Source organism: Sciurus carolinensis, chromosome 7 (assembly GCF_902686445.1).
Source record: "Sciurus carolinensis chromosome 7, mSciCar1.2, whole genome shotgun sequence".
NCBI classification, from domain to species: domain Eukaryota; kingdom Metazoa; phylum Chordata; class Mammalia; order Rodentia; family Sciuridae; genus Sciurus; species Sciurus carolinensis.
Genome location: NC_062219.1, coordinates 37,137,638 through 37,163,967, shown reverse-complemented (window position 1 = coordinate 37,163,967; position 26,330 = coordinate 37,137,638). Strand labels below are relative to the sequence as shown.

Sequence of the window (26,330 nt, the reverse complement as noted above, 5' to 3'; positions counted from 1 at the left end):
AGAGGCAATTTGACTATGTGTGAATGAAGCCCAGATAATAGTCATTGAAATGTGAGCAAGATGTTTATTTCTAAGGTAAAATTCAGATCTAGGAATTTAGGGCTATCTCATGGTTCCATATCCTCCTGGTCAAGGAACCCCCTGCTTTGCATTCTATAATTCCTAAAATTGTGCCATGGGCTTAGGGATCAGAATTGAGGTTTATATTCATAATCTAAGACACAATATGGAGGAAGGAAGGGAAAGTGGCATGTCTCCTCCACTTAAGGACATGTCTCAGAAATGTGGACACTATTTCTGTTTATGTCCCAGTGACCAGCACTTACTTACATGGTTGTTTGTGCAAGGGACACTGGAGATCTAGTCTTAATTCTAGGAGACTCTGTTCTTTGCTAAAATTTTAAGATTTCTTTCTTGAAAAAAAATGGAGAAAGGAGATTTGTAGTTAATTAGTAGCTTTTTAAACAATAAAATGGCTTTCAGTTTCTTTCTTGAAGCAGAAACTTCTAACTGGATCACACATATTTTAGTATACCTTCACATATTACTACAAATCCTAATATTACTGGTTTAAATTATGCAGTATTTCCTATGAAATATGTGAAAGTGTACATGAGAGGGAAGCATTTGAATACTATTGGTGATATATTTTGTTATCATGAGCTAGACTAGAAAAACTTCTGGAAAATTTTATTTAACAATAGTTTCATCTTATATACTGTAAGAAGCCTACTCTTGCATTTAGTTTCAGGCACAATGTGGTAATACTGAAAAGGTGACAAAACTGAATTAGTTCAACCATTAACTAATATACCAATTTCCTCTACATCTATCTCTATCTGATCTGAAAAAAAAAAAAAAAACCAGCAAAATGGTAGTAAGATGTGATGCAAGAAATTACCATGACTTCCTCCTCCATTCTCTAATAAAAACCCTGACACAACTTTAATCCCCACCTTTGGCACGATGACTTTTCTTACTTGCTGGGCCTGTGTACTAGTTGGTTGTCTTTCTGCTTCTTTAACAAGAGCTTCTGACCTCTCGGGCCTGTGTCCCCCTCTGTGGAAGGAGAGTCCTGGTGACTTCAGTGGCTACCCAGTGGAAAATGGAATGTACATTATTAATCTCTGGGTGTTCTCTGAAAAAATGGGGATGTATAAAATCCTATTGAACAAAACAGCCATTTATTTTGCTAAATTTGCTCCAGAAAACGAACAAAATCTTTTATGGGGATTGCCTCTGTAGCATGGCTGGCAATATAGTTCAGGTAAGGAAGATCCTTATTTTCATTCTCACCATCTGTTGATACAACCATGAAGAATTTGAAAAATAGGCCTCTGAATATGCCATATTTTGAAAGTTGATTCCTTTTCCTTTTTCCCTCATAGCTACCATTTTCACTCCTCCTTCGTCAGAAATTCTTCTTTTTCTTTTTTAAAATTTTATTTGTTCTAATTAGTTGTACGTAACAGTAGAATGCATTTATACATTTTGAGAGATCATATATAAATAGAGTGTAATCTCTCATTTTTCTGATTATACATCTCTTAAGGGTTGTCTGTTTCTATTAGAAATTTCAATGATACAAGCCATAGTGACCAGTCACAAAAGATATCATACTAATGTATTGAACATTTTACAAATATTTACTGCATGCCTGTTAGGTGGTACCTTCCTTTCTAGACATTGGGATGAACAGAAAAGAAAAGGGATGTACATTACAAACAGAAGGTTATGTCACACTAGTTTAAACTTTCTTGAGTCTTAATTGTGATGGCCTGATTACGGATATGAAAATATAAATGAGCGGCTTCTTGTTCATGGGGATTTTTTTCTGCAAATGCCTGCTTCTCCTTGAAAATAAGGTACCTTCCAATGCATACACAGAAGATACATTTTGATATTAACTACACATGAGTCAAAATATATTTTTTTCTTGATGACAGAGAGCTCATGAGAAAGTGGTGATGGTGACTTTTGCCCAACACAGATGATAAATAAAGTATTGAGAGAGAGAGAGAGAGAGAGAGGTGGTGGGAGGTGGAAAGGGAGGGAGAGAAAGAAGTAGGGAAAATGGCAATTTCATTTTAAGGAGATAAATATTATTTTCAAATATTTATGACACATAGAGTCACCAGATGAAACACAATTGATGGTTCTTCTCACTTCACAAAGCAACCTTGGTAACTCTTTTACTCCATGTAAAATTATATCCATAATTTTGATCAGGATGTAGAAAAGGATGTAAAAATGTGAATACTTACAAAAGCCAAAAATCTAAGGCCTATAACTAAAAAGCCCAAAACTATCATGTGGTTACTGAAAAGAAAAGTGATTGGTTGAGAGATGGGGAATAAAAGATGAAGAGTGATGGAAATGCAAATATAAGTTACTCAGAAATAAATGTCTGTGCTTCTGCAAATAAATACATCTCATTAAATGATGATCATAACTGTTTCATACTGTGCATGATAAATACTACTCCACATTTTCTCTCCTATAGGCAGATTAGCTGATCCCAGCCAAAGGACAGACTGCGGCCACAAACCTGATGATCTGTGCGTCTCTGTGGACAGTTGGTGGGCTGGTAGGTTCACTTTGAGTGCAAAATAAATATTACCAATTTCCAAAAGAAGACATTCAACCTAAAATCTTTGAGACTGAGACTAACCAGAACCAACACTGTTCCTTTTAAAAATGAATCTAGGGCTGGGGTTGTGACTCAGTGGTAGAGCACTCGCCTAGCATGTGTGAGGCATCGGGTTCGATTCTCAGCACTGCATAGAAAAATAAATAAAGTTGTTATGTCCAACCACAACTAAAAATATTCTTTAAAAAAATGAATCTAGGGTTGAGGGTGGAGCTCTGTGGTAGAGTGCTTTCCTAGCTTGAGTAAGTTCTTGGGTTCAATCACCAGCAGCACAAATAAATTAATGAATAAACATTATACCAGAATCAGTTTGCCATGTTCCTAGTTTCCTTTATGTCATGTTACAGAATTCATAGAATTTAATAGCCACAGTGTTCACATGATTTTCGAGGCTATATTCACCTTCTCACAGAACTGAAACAGGGCACTACAAAAGGCCATGGTCTCCAAGAGACCATGACAGTTAGATGGCATGTCTGAAAGTGACAGGGACTATTGGAAAGTGGAAGACTGAGAAGTGTGAGATTAGGAAAATACTGCTTTTCATTCTGCTCAGATCAAATGTGTTAAGTATTAAAACTCATAAACACGTCAGAGAATAACACCTACTGCACTCCATTTTATCATTCATTAATCAGGGGCTTCAGTTGTACATTTAATGCTAAAATAACAATAAATGATTTTCTATATCTTTAATTTCATTTTTAAGTCATGAAAATAAATTACAGAACAACTTTTTAGAAATATTTCCCAATAATTAAAAACAAGAACACATTAAATTTCACTTTCTCAGAGTAATATGCATGATATATAACCCTAAGTGTTTCCTCATACTACCCTGGGCCTTTATTCTCCGAAACTCATAAACAGTCCTACCCACAGATCTAGAATTTGAACTTTATTAGTCTCAGATTGGTTTAGTAGTTTGGATCATCATCCTGTTATACTGGGGCATAGGACTGCATTCTTGAATGCTTGTCTATGGCAAAAAAATATTTTGCCACCACCCAGAGACAATGAGTATAAACCTAATATCTAATTAAATTAAGGTATCTAAATCTTCTGGAATAGGTTAACTGTAGGGAGACATTTTAAAGTGTATTATTTAATTGTCAATCTAATTATTTATTGATCTAATGATCTATTGCCAGAACTTAACAAGAAAATTTGCTTTAGAGACAGGATAAATCAAGGATCTAGTGATTATATGCTTACAAATTAAACTTAGATATGTTAAATAGAAAAGATATATTAATCAAACTCTACAATCATGTTAGAGTGTTTTAGAAAAATACCATACAGCACTCTCTCGCGCTCTGCTCTATCTCATTTTCTTTCTCTCTCTCTCACTCTGCAGGCAGACACTCTGCCTGTCTGCTTAATAAAATCTCTTAAAAAAAAAAAAAGTACCATACACATCACTACCTCAGTGAGAGGTTTTGTACTTTTCCCTGGAAAATGTGACAGTTTTCTTCCCTTTTAACTTAGTTCTTTAAAAAACTAATATTGCCCAATCCATTAAAATTACCTTTTTCTTTAAAATATAATCACGTACTTTAACCAGTATATATTCATTATTATAAGATAACATCAAAGTTATCTGTGATTCCTACATCATATGATTCCCACAGGGATTTTGTACAATATTTTTTCCATGTGCCAAAATTTTATAACCTTTCTGGATCTGTGAATTTCTCCTTAATGACTTATGGCTTACTTAAAAATATGCTCTTCAACATTTGTTACTGCTTATGGTAATGATAAATATTTTGTTCTTACAGATTTAAATTATTTTCTCAGTGTAATACCTTTCCTTGCTGCGGTTGATTCTGGCATTCTGGGGATATTATCAGACCAAGTCAGGCTTTCGCCACCACCCAAGGATCAGATGAGGTTTTGTTATGATGTTTCTGGCTGCCGTTCATCCTTCTCTGAGATGATGAATAAGTGGATTGACTTTTACCAGGTTTCTTCTTCAAGTTTTATAATTTATACTTTAGAATTTATTTTGCTGCATAGCATTTTTTTAAGGATTTTTGTGCATTGTACAATATTTTTCTTAATATAAAAATGTACAATTGTTATGCTAGATACATTGTTAATGTATATTTTACTAGAGCATTGACACTACTGGCCCAATGCAACATTAACAAATTCTATGCATTCTTCTTTCCTCAAACAAACTGCAGTGCAAATTGTCAACACAGGCTATTCTACTACAGGTGAATAGGTTAGTACACTTAATTGGAACTTCGGGTTCATTGTGGGATTTTAGAAGAAATGTGATAATAGAATTGTGTTTGGATCAATAATCTTATTTCAACTAAATTAACAAATAATCACCTATGGATAGAAGCAAACGATTATCTGTTGTTCTGAACTAAATATTCAATGACCAAAACAAAATACATTGGTCAAATATAGATATGGAATAAAATCTATGATGAAAAGATATATTTATCAGTTGTTTAGGTTAATTCATTACTTTAGGTATAATTAAATTTAACATTCCAACAAAATTTTTTCTTCTTGCTCTTCAGATTTTATGGTAATTTAATATTTGTGGGAAAAAAAGTGACAAAAAGATTCCTGGTCAGTATAAAATATGGACTCTGAAGATAATAGAAATTTTACTTCTTCTAGATGCATGTGCTTTACTTAATATAAAAATTTTTCTTTTGCCCTTTACAAAGGGTTATAGATTAAGGTCTTATACATATTAATTCTTAAAAACAAATTTTCCTTTCGTGTAGAATATTGTTGTATATCTGAACAAAATTAAATTTCGGGGAGGGGAATTGTTAGAGTTACTCAAATCCTAATACGTTTCTTTTCTTCAGTATATGAAGTTACCTTCTAGTAACTTTGAGGATCTTTTGAAATACTTATGGGCTGCACATACCACATCCTTGAAAAACATTGTCAAATCTTTTGAAGATAGGTAAGAATGAATCCAAAGTCATTTCTCTTTAATATACTATATTATTTTTGTCTTATTCATACCATTTCTTTTTCTTCTAGAGTGATAGTGATTTTTAAATCTTAATATTGAATCACAGGTCTAATCATTGAGGATTACAGTGATGAGATGTAAATAACTTATCATGATCTGGTTTAGAAGGTATTTTATGATGGGGAGAAAATATAAGGAAAAAGTACTGAATTATAAAACAAATGACATGCAATGAATTTTTCTAACTGTACAAATCAAAATAGAATAGAAATATGTAGATGATTTTTAATACTTTGTTTATAGATATATGGTATAGTGGTATCTACTGGAGAAAATATCAACTAGAACATGGTTAGCCACAAAGTATCTAGATTACCAATCTCTCCATATACTGTGTGACACAGAAAGCAGGTGTAATAATGACTTGGGTTTGACAGTGAATGGACCACTCTAGAGGGTGGAAATCTAAAAGTGGCAAAAAGCAGAAACCAAGTAAGGAGGGTTCGTTGGTATTAAACAGGTAGATAAGTAAATCCAGGTAGCAATGTGTGAGTCCTTCATATACCACTCTTTATTCTTCCAAAGTAAATGCTTGATCAGCAGATCACAGGGCGTTTTCTCCTCCTCCTGTTGAATACAACTTCAACAACTGGGTACTAAATCAGTCTAGGAAGGAGTTTAATCCCTTGCGGTGTCTGTACTTTAATTTGGGGCTGCATCCATCACAGCAGCTGGAATGCAGTTGCTCCTTCGATGGTGGGAAACACAGATAAAATGATGCAGACAGGATCTTGAGTGGTGATGGTCAACCTTGATATTTGTGACTGATAGTAAATTAATGACATAGACTATGTTTTTCATTTTCAGATTATTTCTGGTCTCACAAAGTAAATCAATAGAAAAATATAACTTTGAACACAGGAAACATTAATATTTTAAATATCTAAAATTCACAGAGAGTCAGAGCTTTAGCTCAGTGGTAAAACACTTGCTTAGCATTGCGAGGCCCTGAGATTGATCCCCAGCACTGAAAAAAAAAAGAAAAATCAAAGATACTGCAGATTTTTTGCTTTTTAGTTTTGTTTCTTTTCCCTTATGGATTTAGATGTTCAAATACCTTGTCTTTATTTCTCTTCGTACAATGGAATTATATTTGAAAAGAAATCATATTTCTAACAGACCAGATTTATTTAAAAATTGGTTCAAACTCAACATTCCTTTTCTTGATAATGAATCTGTGCCTGAGTTGTTCATTAAAGTTCTTAAAATCTTACAGCAGAGCAGAATGGCAGGCCAGGTATTCAAATTCCCTGACTTGTCAGCCCATTTTCTCATCTTGCACACTGCCGTCTGTAATGCACAGGGATTGCAAACTGGATTTCAAAGATCAATTCTACAAAGAAGTATATTCGCTGTGTGACCCAGTATTTTATTAGCTTTGTTCAAAAGAAAGCAGCACAATCTACACCGTTGACCTCAGTGGCAGACCACAATGTTTCCTTCCCAAACGTGTGGGTTCAGCTGGGGGCTCTGCTGGTCCTTCCTGGCCTCACTCTCAGGTGGACTGACTCTGATCAGCCCCAGCAGGGGAGACTGGGGAAACTCAGCTCTGATGCACTTGTCTCCTTCATCCTGTGGGTCTGAGTGTTGTCCATGGTGGTGACAGAGATGCAAGAGAGAAATCAAGAGTGAAAATCCATTTCAAGCTTATGCTTCACCAAGTCAGTTAATACAGTATTGTCCAAATCAAGTCAGATGACCCAGTCTGGAGGTGTTCCTGCCTCTCACCCTACTGCAGGCTGGCAAACAACCTTAGAATCTTATCAGTTACTTCTTCAGGCAAAAACACTATGAAAAGTTTATTTAAGTGAGACAATATAATACTGTGTGACCTACACAAATTCCAATAAAATTCTGTGGTCCCAGATTCTATGATTGGTTGGTTCATAGGTATCTGTGTTTTCTATTTATGAGAACCATTTAAAGTTTATTTTTTTATGGACACATTCTATCTCACTCATGATCTTAACTGACTGATGATAAATCATTCAAATGAAGCATTTTCAAGCTTTCTTCTGAATTTCATTTTTGTTTATGTGTCCTGTGTGTTTCAAACCTGTTCTCTCATCTCTTTTCCCCTCTCCTATGTCTCTGTCTCCCTTGTAATTTGTGCACTACACTGTTACTAGGGTTTAGAGGTCTTTACTCAAAATCCTTATGAACTGATATTTACTTTCATTTTTACTTCACAGAAAACTGATGTATTAAGGTTACTGAAATCAATTCCAATCCTTGTCATCAAGGATTCGTTTCAGTCACTCTACCAATTCCATGCTGGAGGCAGGGAGGATCCTACCAGCCTGGGCATTAAGGGGACAGGAAGTGTCCACTGGGTTGTTTTATGATTTACTTAACACTGTCTATCTTCTTTTGTCTGGTGGATCCTACATGTGTAATGTCAAAATAAAGTTAGATTGTCTAACTTCTAGAAATTAGAATATAATCTGATGTCATAACAAACTTTCAAATAAGCCAGTAGTGCCATGGGAATGCAGAAGAGTGGGAAGGGGTTGATTTTACTTCAGGTGGAGGGGAAAACTTCTTGAAGAAGGTCATGTCTGTGATGTGACTTGAAAGAAAATGTTCCTGGTAAAGTCAAGTGGGAAGTGTAAAGTGTTTTATGGAGAACAAGAATGTTTGCAAAACTGCAAACTTTTTATCATGCTTATACTGCTCATAGAGACAGGATCCCTGAAATACAGTTATAAAACCATTTATAAACCACTTTCCAATGTAGTTATTTATCACCCAAATAAAGGAGATAGTTCAGTTTTTAAGGGACTTCCTCCAGTAGAATTTTTTTTGTAACTCAAGTCATTTAGCAAGCTAGACAAGAAAATTAGACCTCTATTTCACTAGAATGCTCAATGTTTTCAGGACTCCCTGACAACAGGAATCAAATTTTGCAAAAAATGTCTGAATCCAGCAACGATTTTTACTTAGATCTTTTTTTTTTTTCTGTACATCGCCAAGGAATATTATTTAAATGTATTCTTACATTCAGTTATTTTATGGATTTTAAGTATAATATACCTAATTCAAAGCATAAAATATAAACTAAAATATTAACAATAAAATATTAAAAATATTAAAATATCAGCAGATGGGTTGATCCTTCCCAGACTGAATTTTTAAATTATGGTTCTTCACATTTCCTGAAAGATGGGTAAAAGTTATCACATTAAAAATCTAGCGTCTAAGTAGGTAAAGTATGAATTTTATTTATCAACAAGGTACCATATTTTCTGAAAGAGGGAGATTGAAATCCTGAAATGATTTACCAAAATTGAATACTTTTCCCATTCTTTAGATATGACTTCTACTCTAAAAAGGAATCAGAATTTGCGAGAAAATGGGTTATTGCTGTGGAGTATATAGGTGCATCCCGCATCCCGACAACCTTAATTAGAGTGCATAAATCCCAGAAGCACCTTCCACCACGAATCCTTGAAAATACTGACACAGCCCCTTTAATCAGTGACTTCACTGCTCTTCAGAACGCAGTCCTGTTGGGTCTAAATACTCTTGGCAGAGTGGATAAAACTTCAGGTAAGAATTTTAAAAGCATACTTCACAAAAATCAAGATTATATAAAACAGCTAAACAATGAATTAATTAATTAAATCAAAGTTTAGATGTCATAACATATATTTCAAAAAGAAATTTATGATTCCCTATAGGTACCTTTTGCATTTTCTAGGTATAATCACTCTGGATATATGGCAGAACCATTGAGTGACCATGGTCCTCACCCTCGTTGCCTGTTCTTTCACCGGGAGTCCATATATAAAGCTGAGAGTATAAAAAAAGTTTGCAGGATTTAACTATAATAATTTTGTTATTTTTTTCCCAGGTTCATTTTCTTTGATTGCATGGAAAATTGCAATGAAGACACAAACTTCAAGGAAGCTACTTTTAGAGCTTTTTGATATACTTTTAGAAATATCTGATTAAAAACTTCCCAAAATGATTGAAGACTCGAAAATGGACCACTCTAAATTTTTGACAATGTCTTTTAAAAAATTTAATATGATCACAATCATGTAGCCTCGTCATTTTTGGTATTTTAAAATGATGCTAATTTGTTAGGAATTTGTCCATCCATAATCTATTTTATTATTATGATTATTCTTTTCAAGTAATAATTCTTGGTTTTTTAATTCATCAATACTTAAATTTTAAGATACAAGGAGACTGCATGAAGCTACCAGAAGAATCACTATGAGATTAATAAATAGCTATTAAACTTGTATGCCTCTTTTTTGTGTTATCCTATGTAACATAATTTCATGAAACTCAAAGGGATATATCCTGATGATTCATAACTAAAATCCAGAACAGTGTGAAATAAAATAGTAACAGTCAATTTAAATGTATACAATTCATAAAATTGAATTGTCAAAGTGTATACTGATTCATCAATTGTTTTCTAAATGTTTCTGCAGACCCCAAGTTTCTAGCAATGACTTGATAGAGTTTCCCTCTTTGACCCATAGTTGGTAATGAAAAATCCAGGGTAGTAAGATCAGCTAAAATTATTGCTTCCTAAAAGGAGGCCTAATAAGGAACAGCATTTCAAATGCAGAGTGCTGATCTCACTACCCTTTGAGAATTGTTATCAGAAATGTTATCTTTAGAGCAGTATAGTTTCACAGTCGATTGGAAAAATCTGAAAATTTAAAAAATAGTATTTCATAGATAATACTTTGCAACTCTAGTGACTTGATCTAAGATCTAACTGTGCTGTTGACAATCCCTTCTCTTCATGGCTAATGGCCTCCTCCCTTCTTTGTAATCCTTGGAAATAGGTTTAGTAGTTGAGTCATAGCAATCAGCTGTAATGATGGCTACAATCCTAATTATCTCACACACATGCCAAGAGGGTGAACTCTCGCATCATGCAATATAAATATCACCCACTAAAGCGACACTAAGAGATAAAATACACAAGGCAATGTAAGCCTCCTGGCTGATTTATTTGTCTAAAGAGGAAATAGGATCAGTGGGAAAGATAGCAGCAGGTAGTTAATAAGAAATCCTCAACCACGTATGTCTGCATTTGTATTTATTTTCTAAAACAGCCACCCATTCTTTCTTTCTTTCTACCTGGGACTTCACTCTGGATATATGACACCATTCCTAATACAGGGTCTTTGCTTTCACACCGAGTCATGTTCTCTCTTTCATTGCTATGCAGTGGAGGAAATTTTGACATTATCTTAGTTGTCTGGCGTAATAAAAGAGATGATTCTTTGAGACTTCCTTCCAAATGTGTGTTAACCAAGCTATAGTCTCTAATCAAAATGATGCAGAGCTATCCTGCTATCATTTGTCATTGTGTCATCTTGGTTTATAGATCCCAGTTTGTGCCAAACTTTTAAAAAATAATCTTCTTGTACTTCTGGTTACATTTTGTTTAATTGCTTTTATCTTTTATTATACTTTTCTTCACATTTTTATCCCCTATTATAAAATATTTTTGAACTTTATAGATAAACGTTTCTTGGCAGTTTTTAATCATAATGTTTGTCAATTGACATATTGGTATATAAGTTAATTGAAAAATCTTCAGTGGAAATAAATGATGGCAGAAGATGTAAATATTGTTACTATATTATAATAAAATCACTTTGGGACCATTCTTACTTGAGGTGAAGTAACTTATAATCTCAAGAGATGAGGTCTGCAGCCTATATATGTACTTTCCCAGGTCTTCAAATCTGCCAAAATCTACATGTTATCCAAGAAGAAAGAAGATTAATATTTAGGCAGTTGTAACAATCTTTATTCCTAAAAAATAACTATATACAAATAAAACAAATTAAATGAAAGAAGAATTATGTTTCTAAGAAATAAGGTATAAAAAGTTTAATGCCTAATAGCTTCTTGAAGAACTTAAAATTGGTCATATTTATTACTAGTAATTCTGAATCTATTGAAAAGGAATAGACTGCAAAATTATTTGGTTGTTTTTGAACTTTTCAAATTTTTGAATTATTCAGAACCAGACTTTCAGTACTCTGTTTTTCTTTTGCCATGCAATTAACTTTCCATAAGTTTTACAAGTCAGAAATGGGGAGAGTGGGAACATTTGATCTAATCAAACACAATATAATGAACAAGTTCTCTAAAGGGGAAATTAATCTTTGACCAGGCATTTTTTCATCCATGACACATTACTTTGGACATCATTATTTGATGCTGTTTGTCAAATGATCATTTCAGGCAATACATATGTGATTTGTTACTAAGACATTTGAAATAAAAGATTGCCAAATTCAACACCTTTTCTATAATTTCATTATACAGGCAATTACTCACTGACCTAAAATTATGAAGTACCAGAGCACTTATGTACTCTTAAGTCATACCTTTGCTGTTCTCTGTGTATAATTTATTGGTGTTAGAAGAGTGCATTAGGGTTACCTCAATAATGTGTTGGGAATAAGGATGCTGATGAGATGTGATGTCATGAGGCAATCTATTCATAGCAATACTATTAACATTAAACATTTCATATTGGCAATCACTTCTTAGGAATATATTGTGCAATCTGCATAGTATATAAGGAATTAGTCAAATCTGATGATTATTAACTAGAATGCGTAAAAAAACCTAGCAAGATTTATTCAGCATTTCTGTAGTTTCAGGAAAATATGAATGAAAGCTGGAAATATGATAACAAAAATGTGATTCTTGAATGGTGGTAGAAGATGGCATTATCTTATGATATCTCAGTTATGCCAGAATCAACCTCAGCAAGAATGTCATTGTAGAGAAATAACAATTAAGTTTTATAAAATAAAAAATGTATTATTAGTATTGTTGATATTGAAAATAATCTATTTTTTTTGTTGTTGTTGTTGACTGGGGTGGGAGGGTACCAGGGATTGAACTCAGGGGCATTCGACCATTGAGCAACAGCCCTATTTTGTATTTTATTTAGAGACAGGGTCTCACTGAGTTGCTTAGCACCTCACTTTAGCTGAGGCTGGCTTTGAATTTGCTATCCTCCTACCTCAGCCTCCCCAGCAGCTGGGATTACAGGCGTGTTCCACAGTGCCCGGCAATAATCTGTTTTTGAGGTAAAGAAAAATCTATCATAACAGTTGTTATGGTTTAGATATGAAGTGTTCCCCAAAAGCTTATGTGTGAGACAATGTAAGAAAGTTTAGAGGTGAAATGATTGGGTTATGAGAACTTTCACCTAATCAATGCATTAATCCACTGATAGGGATTAACTGGCTGGTAACTGTAGGCAGACAGGGTGTGATTAGAGGAGGTGGTCACTAGGGCTGTGATTTTGGGGTTTATATTTTGTCCCTGGTGAGTGGAGTGCTCTCTCTGGTGCCATGTCATGAGTCATTTTCCTCCACAACACTCTTCCACCGTGATGTTCTGCCTCACTCAGGCCCCAAGGAATGGAGTCGGCCATTTATGGGCTGAGACCTCTGAACCACAAGACCCCAAATAAACTTTTCTTCCTTTAATTATTCTTGTCAGACCTTTTGGTTACATCAATGAAAACGCTGACTATTGTAATGGTAAATACCACAGATTTTGAAAAATGTGGTAATATTTTAGCAGGAATTTTGGGCACTTTGGAAATTTTATCAGAATTTTTCTAAAGATCACATGCAACATTAATATGCTACCAAAAATCTGTTTTCATAAAAATGCATTTATGTTGTAGATATATTATTTTAAGTTGCAAATAATGCTAATTGGTGACATTAAAAAACAGCTAGTTAAATTCCAAAGCACAAGGTAAAAAGGTGAAAAAAACAGTAACTTTATAATTTATAATACTTTATAATACTTTGCTTTTCTCCAGAAGTTTTTATTCTAAATTTGAGAATGTGATATATGTTTTGAATATGCTAATATTCTAGATTTGTTCTCGTTAACAAAATTTTATTACATGACATGTATCTCTATTGCTGTCCTATGTATTTAGAGCAAGTTTTAAAGTTACTAGTCTCTTCCAATTGGCATTTTCATAGTTGAACACACTGAATAGCAAATTTAAAAATTATCTATCTAAAGATTCATTTTAAAACGTAAGACTTAAGTCAAGCAATTGTCTTTTGAAAAGTAGAAATTCTGTTTTGGGTTTTTGTTTCTGTAATTGAGATTCTGGGTTGAATTGATCCTTTATAAAAAGAAATCAATTTCAGGTTTGTTATATTAAACTCACTAGCCTACCAACTCTCCACAGAGATGCACAGAGGATCCCCAGAGCCATGGCCACAGTCAGCCCTATGGGTGGGATCAGCTAGTCTACCTAGAAGAGAGGACACAGAATTGGATTTGTTAGGCCCATTTCTAACCTTTATACACAAAAACTTAACTATTATATATATGTAATATTATATATATGTAATATAATATATATAATATGTAATATAATATATATAATATGTAATATTATATATATTACATATATAATATATATAATTTATATATAAATATATGTAATATATATAAATATATATATATTTGTGAGACTATCCCAAATGTTTATTCTCCAGAAAAAATTGTTCCCTTCTCATTGTTTTCCTTCCACCTCAGAGCATCTTGCTTCTCATCTCTCATTCATTTGCTTACCCTTTCTTTATCATGTCTCCTAGGCATTCATTTTCTTAAATCTCTTGAGTTCTTATTTTTCACTTCATAATTCTTCTACTCTTCACTAAGTCAAAGTTAGGAGTCAATATCCATGTATGTTATAAAGATCTAGATTTCATTTTCCTTAAATAAATTCTTTCCTACTATTTATACACTGTTTAGCCCCAGATGATTAAGTTGAAATGTACAGTTTAGTGTATATTTTTGCACATTCATAAGGCTTTAAAAAATTCTGCTATGGAAGCAAGGATCAAATATTTAAATATTGTGAACCATTGAGTCTCTATTGCTATAGGGCCTGATTAAAATTCCTTAGTGTTGCTTTGAAGATACATATTAAATTGAACCTAATTGATCTTCTCATATTTACCACCCACTATTCTTTATCACACTCCAGTAACCCTAACTCCTGTCAACCTAGTACTCTTGTTCTCAATACTACCTACTACCATTTCCATCTTGTAAACACAACTCTAGCAATGGTTCTATTAAGATCTTTTGTCTTAGTTCCCTCTCTAAATGATTTCAGTCAAGGAAAAGATGAATTTTCTGCTGAATTCTACCAGGTCTTTTAAAGAACTAAGCTTACATCTCCTCAGATTACTCAGATTATTACATGAAATAGAAATGAGGGGACACTGTCAAATTCATTCTATGAGGGCAGTATCACCCTGATACCTAAACCAGATAAGGACACATTAAGGAAAGGAGACTGCCAGACAAATATCCTTGATGAACATAGATGAAAAATTCTTTTATAAAATATTAGTAAATCACATTCATAAACCTATAAGAAAGATTGTAGATCATGATCAAGATAGTTTAATTCCAGGGATGCAAGTTTGATTCAATAAACACAAAACAGAAGATGTGATTTGCCCACATAAGTAGAATTAAAGGGAAAAAAATCACATAATCATTCTAATAAATGCAGAAAGAGTTTGACAAAATTTAGTACCAATTCATGATAAAAACATTGAACAATCCAGGCATAGAAGGAACTAAGATCAATATCATAAAGAATATAAAGACAATTTTGTAGCAAATGCTGAAAACAAGAAGCATTTCCTCTAAAATCAAGAATAAGACAAATACATGAAACTCCTTCTCCTATTCACTTAAGTACTTGAAATTCTAGCAATAGAAATTAGGCAGCAGGAAGAAATAAAAGGGTTACAAATAGTTATGAAAGAAGGCAAATTTTTACTTTTTGGGGGATGATATCATTCTATACTTAGATCCAAAATCTCCACTAGAAGACCTTCTAGAGCTAATAAATTTAGCAAAGTAGCAACATACAAATATCAACATAGCAACATACAACTATGAATAACTTTTCTACCCACTAATAATGAATTCTCTAAAAGGAATTTGGGAAACAAATCAATTCACAATATCCCTAGCATGCCTGCCCCTCAAAAAACAAAACAAATAAACAAACAAACACAAAACAAGGAATAAATATAATCAAGGGGGTGAAAGAACTCTACAGTGAAAATTACAGAACACTGAAAAAAAAAAAAAGAAATTGAAGAAGACACTAGAAGATGTAGAAGATGGAATGACCTCTCATGTTCTTGGACAGTCAGAAATAATATAGTTAAAATTATAGTTAAGCTCTTTACAGATTTAGTACAATTCTTATCAAAATACCAATGGCATTATTCACAAAACTATGAAAATCAGTCCTAAAATTTATATATAAAAATAAGACCTAGAATAACCAAAACTATTCCAAGAAAAAAAAATAAAAAAAGAGCAATGCTGGAGGCATCATATATGCCCAATTTTAAATTCTTCTACATAGGTATATTTCCAAAAAACAGCATGATACTGGCACAAAAACAGCACATAGAACAATGAAATAGGATAGAAGACACAGAGACAAACCCACAAAGATTCAATTATTAAGTCTTTGACAGAGGAACCAAAAAGCACACACTACAGAAAGACAGTCTTATTACATACATAATGGTGTTGGAGAAACTGAATATTCATTTGCATTAGAATGAAGCTATCTTTATCTCTCACCCTGTACAGAAGTCCACTCAAAGTGGATCAAAGACAAGGAAATTGGACCAGAAATACTGAAACCGCTAGAAGAAAACAGGGTCAACACAGGCAACACTTACATGCAGGCAACAACTTTGTAACAAGATTCCCAAAGCTTGGGAAATAATACCAAAGAGTTTTGACATCAAATGAGAAACGTTCTGTACAGCAAAGGAAACAATTAACAGTGGGGCAAGAGCCTACAGAATGGGAGAAAATTTTTGCCAGCTACCCTTCTGACAGAGGATTAGGAATCAGAATATAAAAAGAACAATCCAAATAATAATCCAATCAATAAATGGGCAAATTAACTAATCAACCACTTGTCAAAGAAGAAATCAGATGGTGAACAGATGCATGAAAATATTTTCAAGAGTTTTGCAATCAGGAAAATGCAACTAGAACTATTAGATTTGATCTCACTTCAGTTTGAATGGCATCATCAAAAATACAAATAAGAGTAACATATGTATGTTTATAACAGTGAAATTCACGACAGTAAAGTTATAGAACCAGTCAAGATGTCCACCAGTAGATGAATGGATTAATAAATGTAGTATATATACACAATGGAGTATTATTATAAAGAAGAAGAAAGTTATGTCATCTGAAGGAAAATGGATTAAACTGGTGAGTATTATGTTAAGTGAAATAAACCCAACTCAGAAACCAAAGAATCATATGCTTTCTTTCACATGTGGAAGCTAGAAAGAAAAAAAATGAAGAGAGGGGGTCTCATGGTTTAGAAGTGAGGTGTCCCTCAAAAGATCATATATGAGACAAAGAAAGACTATCCAGAGGTGAAATGATTGGATTATGAAATTTATAATATAATCAGAGAATTAATTTACTGATGTGGATTAACTGGGTGACTATTGGAGGCACAAGTGTGTGACTGGAGGAAGTAGGTCACTGGGGGCATGTCTTTGAGGTTTATATTTTGTCCCTGGTGGGTGGAGTGTTCTTTTCTTCTTGGTTGTTGTGTCTTGAGCTGCTTTCCTCTGCAATGCTCTTCCACCATGTTCTGCCTCACTATGGGATGGGAGCCATGGAGTGGGCTGCCCATGAACTAAACCTTGGAAATTGTGAGCCCAAATAAACTTTTTCTCCTCTAAGTTGTTCTTGTCAGGTCTTTTAGTCACTGACAGAAACAAAATAGAAGGGAGAACAACGGAATAGAGGAAGAGGACCAGGGAGAGGGAGGAGGGAAGGAAAAGGGAGATACTGAGGAAAAAATTGGCACATAATTATGTGCATGTATGAACATGTCACAATGAATCCCACTATTATGTATAATTATAATGTGCTAAAAATTAATTTTTAAAAACTTAAATAATTAGGTTTAAATCTAAGAAAATATGTAAAGGATCTGAAATATGAAAAGCACAAAATGATAGAAGAATCAAACAAAACATATACTTATAGCAATATGCCATCTTGTGATTTAATAATCTTAATGATATCAAAGTTTTCTTCATTTAACTAAAAGTTAATCATAATTTCTACTGACATCTAAGCAAGTTTTTTCTAGATGTAAATCATCTTGTAAAATTTATAGGAAAGGGAAAATACTTTTATAAGAGCTAAAAATTATTTGGGGCTGGAAGAATAAATTGGAAGGAATTATTCTTCCTGGCTTACTACATAGCCATATTAACCAAAACAGTGTGGTGCTACTAGAGGAACAGACACATAGATAAATAAAAGAGAATAAAAAATCTTGAAATAAATCTACACAAATATGCTCAGTAAATTTTTGAAAGAAGTTGCAGAAGCAATCTAATAGAGAAGGGATGACTTTTTAAGTAAATTGTGTTGATACGATTAGGCTCCATAAGCAAGCAAATAAACCTTAGTAATGTACCTTACAAAAAACTTACTTCAAAGAAGATCAGGGACATAAATGTGAATCATAAAACCACGATACCTCTAGAAAAAAAATGGAGTTGTTTTGGAGCCTAGAATAAGGCAAAGAGGTTTTAGACTTGACTTCAAAGACATCATGTATAACAGGAAAATAGATAACTGGATCTCAGCAAAATATTCAAAATTTGATCTTTGAAAAATCTTTTTTCAAAAGTTTTAAATTATTTTTTATTTTTTATTTGCATAGACTGCATTTTGATTCATTGTACACAAATGGGGTACAACTTTTTGTTTCTATGGTTGTACACAATGTAGATTCACACCATTTATGTAATCATACATGTACATAAGGTAATGATGTCTGTCTCATTCCACCATCTTTCATACTCCCACCCCCTCCCTGCTCTCATTTCCCTCTACATAATTAAAGTTCCTCCATTCTTCTCTCACTCCCACTCCCCTCCTCCATTATATATCATTATCCACTTATCAGAGAAAACATTTGGCCTTTGGTTTTTTGGGACTGGCTTATTTCACTTAACATGATATCCTCCAATTCCATCCATTTACCTGCAAATGCCATAATTTTATTCTTCTTTATAGTTGAATAATATTCCCTTGTGTATATATACCACAGTTTCTTTATCCCTTCATCTATTGAAGGGCTTCTAGGTTGGTTCCACAATCTAGCTATTGTGAATTGAGCAGCTAAAAACATTGATGTGGCTGAGTTACTGTAGTATGCTAATTTTAAGTCTTTTGGTTATAAACCAGAGAAGTGGGATAACTGGGTGGGTCCACTCCAAGTCTTCTGAGGAATTTCCATACTGCTTTCCAGAGTGGCTGCGCCAATTTACAACTCCACCAGCAATGTACAAGCATGCCTTTTTCCCCACATCTATGCCAACATCTATTATTGCTGTGTTCTTGATAATAATCATTCTAATTGGAGTAAGATGAAATCTCAGGGTGATTTTAATTTGAATTTCTCTAATTACTAGAGATGTTGAACACTTTTTCATAATGTTAATTGCCTATATATTGTCTTCTGTAAAGTGTCTGTCCTGTTCCTTAGTTCATTTATTGATTGGGTTTTTTGTATTTTTGATGTAACATTTAGTAAGTTCTTTATAAATTTTGGAGATTAGTGCTCTATCTGAAGTGCATGTGGAAAAGATTCTCTCCCACTCTGCAGGCTCTCTTTTCACATTATTGATTGTATCCTTTGCTGAGGAAAAGCATTTTAGTTTGAATTCATCCCATTTATTGATCCTTGCTTTCATTTCTTGAGCTTTAGGAGTCTTGTTAAGGAAGTCTAGTCCTAAACCAAAATGATGAAGATTTGGGCCTACTTTTTTTCTATTTAATACAGGGTCTCTGGTCTAATTCCTAAGTCCTTGATCCATTTTGAGTTGAGTTTTGTGCAGGGTGAGAGATAGAGTTTTAGTTTCATTTTACTGCATATGGATTTCCAATTTTCCCAGCACCATTTGTTGAACAGGCTATCTTTTTGCCATTGTATGTTTTTAGCTCCTTTGTCCAGTATGAGGTAAATTTATTTTTGTTAGTTTATCTCTATATCTTCTATTCTGTACCATTGGTCTACCTGTCTATTTTGGTGCCAATACCATGCTGTTTTGTTACTATTGCTCTATAGTAGTTTAAGGTCTGATATTGTGATACCTTCTGCATCACTCTTCCTGCCCAGGATTGCTTTGGCTATTCTGGGTCTTTTGTTCTTCTAGATGAATTTCATGATTGCTTTCTCTATTTCTATGAGAAATGTCATTGGGATTTTAATTGGAATTGCATTAAATCTATATAGCACCTTAGGAAGTATGGCCATTTTGATAATATTAATTCTGTCTATTCAAAAACACAGGAGCTCTTTCCATCCTCTAAGGTTTTCTTTAATTTTTTTCTTTAGTATTCTGTAGTTTTCATTGTAGAGGACTTTCACCTCTTGTTAGATTAATTCTGAAGTATTTTTTTTTGAGGCTATTGTGAATGGAGTAGTTTTTTCTAATTTCTCTTTTAGACAATTCATCACTTATGAATAGAAATGCATTAGATTTACGTGTATTGATTTTGTACCCTGCTACTTTGCTAAATTCATTTATTAGTTCTAGAAGTTTTCTGGTGGAGATTTTTGGATCCTCTAAATGTAGAATCATGTTGTCAGCAAATAGTGGTAGCTTGAGTTCTTCTTTTCCTATTCATTTCCCTTTAATTTCTTTGGTCTGTCTAATTGCTCTGGCAAGTGTTTCAAGGACGATGTTGAATAAAAGTGGTGAAAGAGGGCATCTTTGTCTTGTTCCAGATTTTAGAGGGAATGCTTTCAGTTTTTCTTCATTTAGGATGATTTTGGTCATGGGCTTAGCATAGATAAGCTTTAAAATGTTGAGGTGTGCTCCTACTATACCTATTTTTTCTAGTGTTTTGAGCATGAAGGGGTACTGTATTTTATCAAGCATCTATTAAAATAATCATATGATTCTTAACCTTAAGTCTATTGATGTGATGAATTACATTTATTGATTTCCAGATGTTGAACCAACCTTGCGTCCCTGGGATAAACCCCCCTTGATCATGGTGCACTATCTTTTTAATAGGTTTTTGTATGCAATTTGCCAGAATTTTGTTAAGGATTTTTGCATCTATGTTCATCAGGGATGTTGGTCTAAAGTTCTCTTTCCTTGAAGCATCTGGTTTTGGTATCAGAGTGATACTAACTTTGTGGAATGAGTTTGGAATGGTTCCCTCCTTTTCTATTTCATGGAATACTTTGAGGAGTATTAGTGTTAGTTCTTCTTTGAAGGTCTTGTAGAACTCGACTGAGAATCCATCTGGTCCTGGGTTTTTCTTGTTTGGTATGCTTTAGATGATTTCTTCTATGTCAGTTCTTGAAATTGTTCTGTTTAAATTCCGTATGTCTTCCTGATTCAGTTTGGGAGGATCATATGTTTCTAAAAATTTGTTAATGTCTTTGATATTTTCTATTTTCCTGGACTATAGATTTTCAAAGTAGCTTCTAAATATGTTATGTATTTCGATGGCATCTGTTGTGATCTTTTTCATCACAAATCCTAGTAATTTGTGTTTTCTTTCTCCTTCTCTTATTAGCGTGGCTAAGGGTTTATCAATTTTGTTTACTTTTTCAAAGAACAAACTTTTTGTTTTGTCTGTTTTTTGAATTGTTTCTCTTGCTTCAATTTCATTGATTTCAGCTCCAACTATAACTATTTCTTGTCTTCTATTACTTTTGGTGTTGATCTGTTCTTCTTTTTCTAGGGCTTTGAGGTGTAATGTTAGGTCATTTAGTTGTTGACTTTTTATTTTTTTAATGTATGAGTTCAATGCAGTGAACTTTCCTTTTAGTACTGCTTTCATAGTGTCCCAGAGATTTTTATATGCTGTGTCATTGTTCTCATTTACCTCTAAGAACTTTTTTTATCTCCTCCCTGATGACTTCTGTTATCATTGCATCATTCAATAGCATATTATTTAGACTCCAGGTATCGGAGTAGTTTCTGGTTTTTTAATTTTTTCATTGATTTCTAATTGCATTCCATTATGATCTGATAGAATACAAGTAGTATCTCTATTTCTTTGTATTTACTAATGGTTGCTTTGTGGCATAGCATATGGTGTATTTTAGACAAGGATCCATGAGCTGCTGAGAAGAAATTGTATTTGCTCGATGATGGATGAAGCACTCTATACATGTCCATTAAGTCTAAATCATTGATTACATCATTTAATTCTATAGTTTCTTTGTTCAGTTTTTGTTTGGAGGATCTATCCAGTGGTGAGAGTGGTGTGTTAAAGTCACCCAGTATTATTGTATTGTGGGCTATTTGTTCCCTCGAATTGTGAAGGATTTCTTTGATGTGCATGGATGCATCATTATAAATATTTACAGTTGTTATGTCTTGCTGTTTTATGCTTCCCTTCAGTAGTGTGAAATGTCCTTCTTTATTTCTTCTGACTAACTTAGGCTTTAAGTCCACTTTATCTGATATGAGGATGGAGACCCTCACTGTTTTACTGAGTTCATGTGCATGGTATGTTTTTCCACATCCTTTCACCCTTAATCTGTGACTATCTTTTTTCTATGAGATGAGTCTCTTGCAGGCAGCATATTGTTGGGTCTTTCTTTTTAATCTAATCCACCAATCTACATCTTTTGATTGATAAGTTTAGGCCATTAACATTCAGAGTTATTATTGAGATATGACTTGTATTTCTGGTCATTTTGGCTTATTTTTGGTTTTCAACTTGATTTGGTTTCTCCTTTATTTGGCTATCCTTTTAGGGTAGTTCCTCCCTTTGCTAACTTAGATTGTTGTTCTTCATTTCTTTCTCATGAAATATTTTGCTGAGAATGTTCTATTTGTAAATTCTTTTAACCTTTGTTTATCATGGAAGGATTTTTTCATCTTCAAATCTGAAGGTTAGTTTTGCTGGATGTAAGATTCTTTGTAGGCAACTATGTTCTTTCAGAACTTGAAATGTATTGTTCCAGGCCCTTCTAGCTTTTGGGGTCTGGGCTATGAAATTTGCTGATATCCCATTTTGGTTTCCTCTTATATATAATCTGATGCTTTTCTCTCGCAACCTTTAAAATCCTATCTTTATTTTGAATGTTAGGCATTTTCATTATAATGTGCCTTGGTGTGGATCTGTTGTAATTTTGTGCATTTTGTGTACTATAAGTCTTTTGTATTTGATTTTCTGTTTCAATCTTCAGGTTTGGGAAATTTTCTGATATTATTATTTCATTGAACATGTTGTCCAATTCTTTGGTTTGTAGCTCTGTGCCTTCCTTAACCCAAATAATTCTTAAATTTGTTTTTTTTTTCATGACATCCCATAATTCTTGGAGGTTCTATTCATGATTTCTTACCATCTTCTCAGTTTGATCAACTTTATTTTCAAGATTAAATATTTTTTCTTCATTTTCTTAGATTCTGTCTTCCAAGTGATCTATTCTGTTGGTGATGACTTCTAGTGAGTTTTTAATTTGGTTTATTGTTTCCTTCATTTCAAATATTTGTGTTTTTTTTTCCAGAATCTCTATCTCTTTATTGAAATGCTCTTTGACTTCCTGCATTTGCTCTTTTAACTGTTTATTGGAATGATCATACATTGCCTGCATTTGCTCTCTTATCTTATCCTTTGCTTCACTGATTATTTTAATTATGTACATTCTAAACTCCTTTTCTGACATTGTACTGCCATGCTGTCTTTGGACTCTATTAAAATGTCAATCTTGTTTTGTTAGCAACACTTTCTTCCCCTGTTTTTTCATGTTGTTACTGTATCTTCCCCTCTAGCAGTGAGAATGTTAGGTATTGCACTTTCCCCTCTGTAGGTTTATTGTGACCCCACAGGTTTCCAATACCTCTCCTTTGAGGGAGAGATCAATATTAGCATTACGCAATACTAAAAATATGCAGCCCTAAACCAGATATCCTCTATAAAGATGTTCAAAGTATTCTAATAAACAGATAGGATGTGTTCGATTATTATCTACAGTATAGCCAATAGGCTTGCAATGAGATCTACAATTTCTAATGATGGGGAATGAGGATGGGGAGGGGTGTAGGATGTAACCGTTAATGGGATAAGAAGTGAGAACATAGAGGTACTAGATCATGGGAAGAGTGAGAGCGGAATCAAAAGAGGTTGGTTATTAGCATGAGAAAAGGGAGAGAGAGACTCTGAGAAAACAGTAAATAAAAAGAAAATAGAGTGAGAAAAAATGAAGATAAAAATTTAAAATTTAAAATTTAAAAAACTCTATGGTATAACAGTCATTTACTATTCAAACCTCCCAGTCATTCAGTATTCTGATGCAAGGAAGATAGATACCCAACAAAGAACTCCCAGTCTCCAAAAGGCATCTCAGGATGGAATTGTCCCACCTAAAGATGGTAGCTTCTCCTTTGGGGATAATCCAAGATGACTGTATAAGTTTATAAACATGTTGGGAGCCGCATTGTGGGCACCACAGTGGTGTGGGTGCCAAGTCTGTGTGTGGCACAGGTGGGTGGGCTGGGGTTCAGAAATGGCAGGCAGTCTTGATACAGAAGTGGAAAGATAAGCTATAGACCAAGAGAAAATGTTTGCAAACTATGTACTCGGTGTTATATTTTAGATATGATGTGTTCCCCAAAAGCTCCTATTTTAATGTAGGGATGTTCAGATGTGAAGTTATTGGATTATGAGAACTTTAACCTAGTCAGTGGATTAATCTACTTTATTAAAAATGTAAAGACTTCTGTACTGGATAGTAACTATAGGCAGGTGGATCCTGGCTAGAGAAGGTGGATCAGAGCAGGCACGCCTTAGGGAATCAAATCTTTTCCTTCTGGTTTCTCTATCTTTCTGCTTTCTAGATGCCATAAACTGAGTAACTTTTCTTTGCTATGCCTTTTGGTCAGGATGTTCTGCCCTACCTCAGACTAGAGCAATGGATTTGGTCAACCATTGACTAAACCTCTGAAACCATGAACCCCAAATAAACTTTTCCTCCTCTATGTTTTTCTTGTTAGGTATTTTTTCATAGTGAAGAAAAGCTGACTAAAGTATCCAAAAAAACAATCTGTATTCAGAACACAAAAAGAATTCTTAAAACTCAACAATAAATAATCCATTTAGAAAATGTTTATAGCAGCTCAATTCACAAGAGTTGATTGTGGAACCAACACAGTTGCCCTTCAACAGATGAATGGATAAAGAAACTGTGGTATGTATACACAATGAAATATTATTAAGCCATGAAGAATAATATTATATCATTTGCAGATAAATGGATGGAATTGGAGAATATCATGCTAAGTGAAATAAGTCAATTCTAAAAAACCAAAGACCAAATGTTTTCTCTGATAAATGGATGATGATATATAATGGGAGGAGGGTGGATGGGGGGTGAAAGAAGAATGGAGAAACTTTAGATTACATAGAGGGAAATGAGGAGAGGGTTATGAAAGATGGTGGAATGAGACAGACATCATTACCCTATGTACATGTATGATTACATCAATGGTATGAATCTACATTGTGCACAACCATAGAAATGAAAAGATGTACCCCATTTTGCAATGAATCAAAATGCAGTCTGTAAAAAATAGAAATGAAATGATAAATATTTGAAAACAAAAAAGAAAGTAAGTGTTAAAATGGCACTACAGTTTATTAAAGAAAACATAAAGATGACAAATAAATCCATAGAGATGTTTAAAAGCATTAACCATTGAATAAATAAGAATTAAAACCACAATAAAGCTATTACTGCATGCCTATCACAGATGCTAGTGAGGATGTGGAGAAACTGTATTGCTTCTTTGCCAGAGGGAGTGTAAAATGGTGCAACCACCCTGGAAAATAGTTTGGCAGACACTTTTAAAATGAAAAATGCACTTACCAAAATCACCTGTCAATTACACTCATGGAAATGATAACTTATCTCCTGACAGGAAGTTATGCACAGATATTCACAGTACCTTTATTTGTAATAGCCCATAACCTATATTTACTTTAGTGAATGAATGAACAAGGTGCATCTATGATATAGAATATTATCAAGCTATAAAAATGAATGGAGTGTTGATCCATGCAGCAACTTGAATGAACATCAAGGAAATTATCCTGAGTGGAAAAAAATCAGTCTCATAAGGAAACTTACTTCATTATTCCATTTGTATAATATTTATGAAATAGTCTAAATATCACCTTGAAAAACAGATTAATCATTGCTGGGGTAGAATATGAGAAGGAATAGGATAGATGTAGAAATAAAGAGCTAGAATGAGAGAGTCTTGTAGTGATGTATAGTTAAGTATCACAATTTTGTTAGTGACACAGTGTCAACAGCCTGGATTCGATAACGTAAAATGTTGACATTGGGAGAGTTTAGGTAAAAGGATGCAGAGAATATCTCTGCACATTTCTTTGCAACATTTTATGTATCTTTAATTATTGAAATATAAAAAAATCAAAGAAATTTATAGGTTGTTATTATTGACCAAATTCTCCTGTAAATTTTGTAATATTTTGCAATGCTGCTGCTATTGAAGGTTTTAAGCTGTCCAGCTTTTTGCTAATTTCTGAGTAGAG

At 33.6% G+C, this 26,330-nt stretch overlaps 1 pseudogene; it reads left to right on the top strand.

The window, feature by feature from the left end:
• Positions 1-966: 966 nt before the first annotated feature.
• On the top strand, positions 967-9,617 carry LOC124989184 (protein LEG1 homolog; annotated as a pseudogene).
• The last annotated feature ends 16,713 nt before the right edge of the window (positions 9,618-26,330 follow it).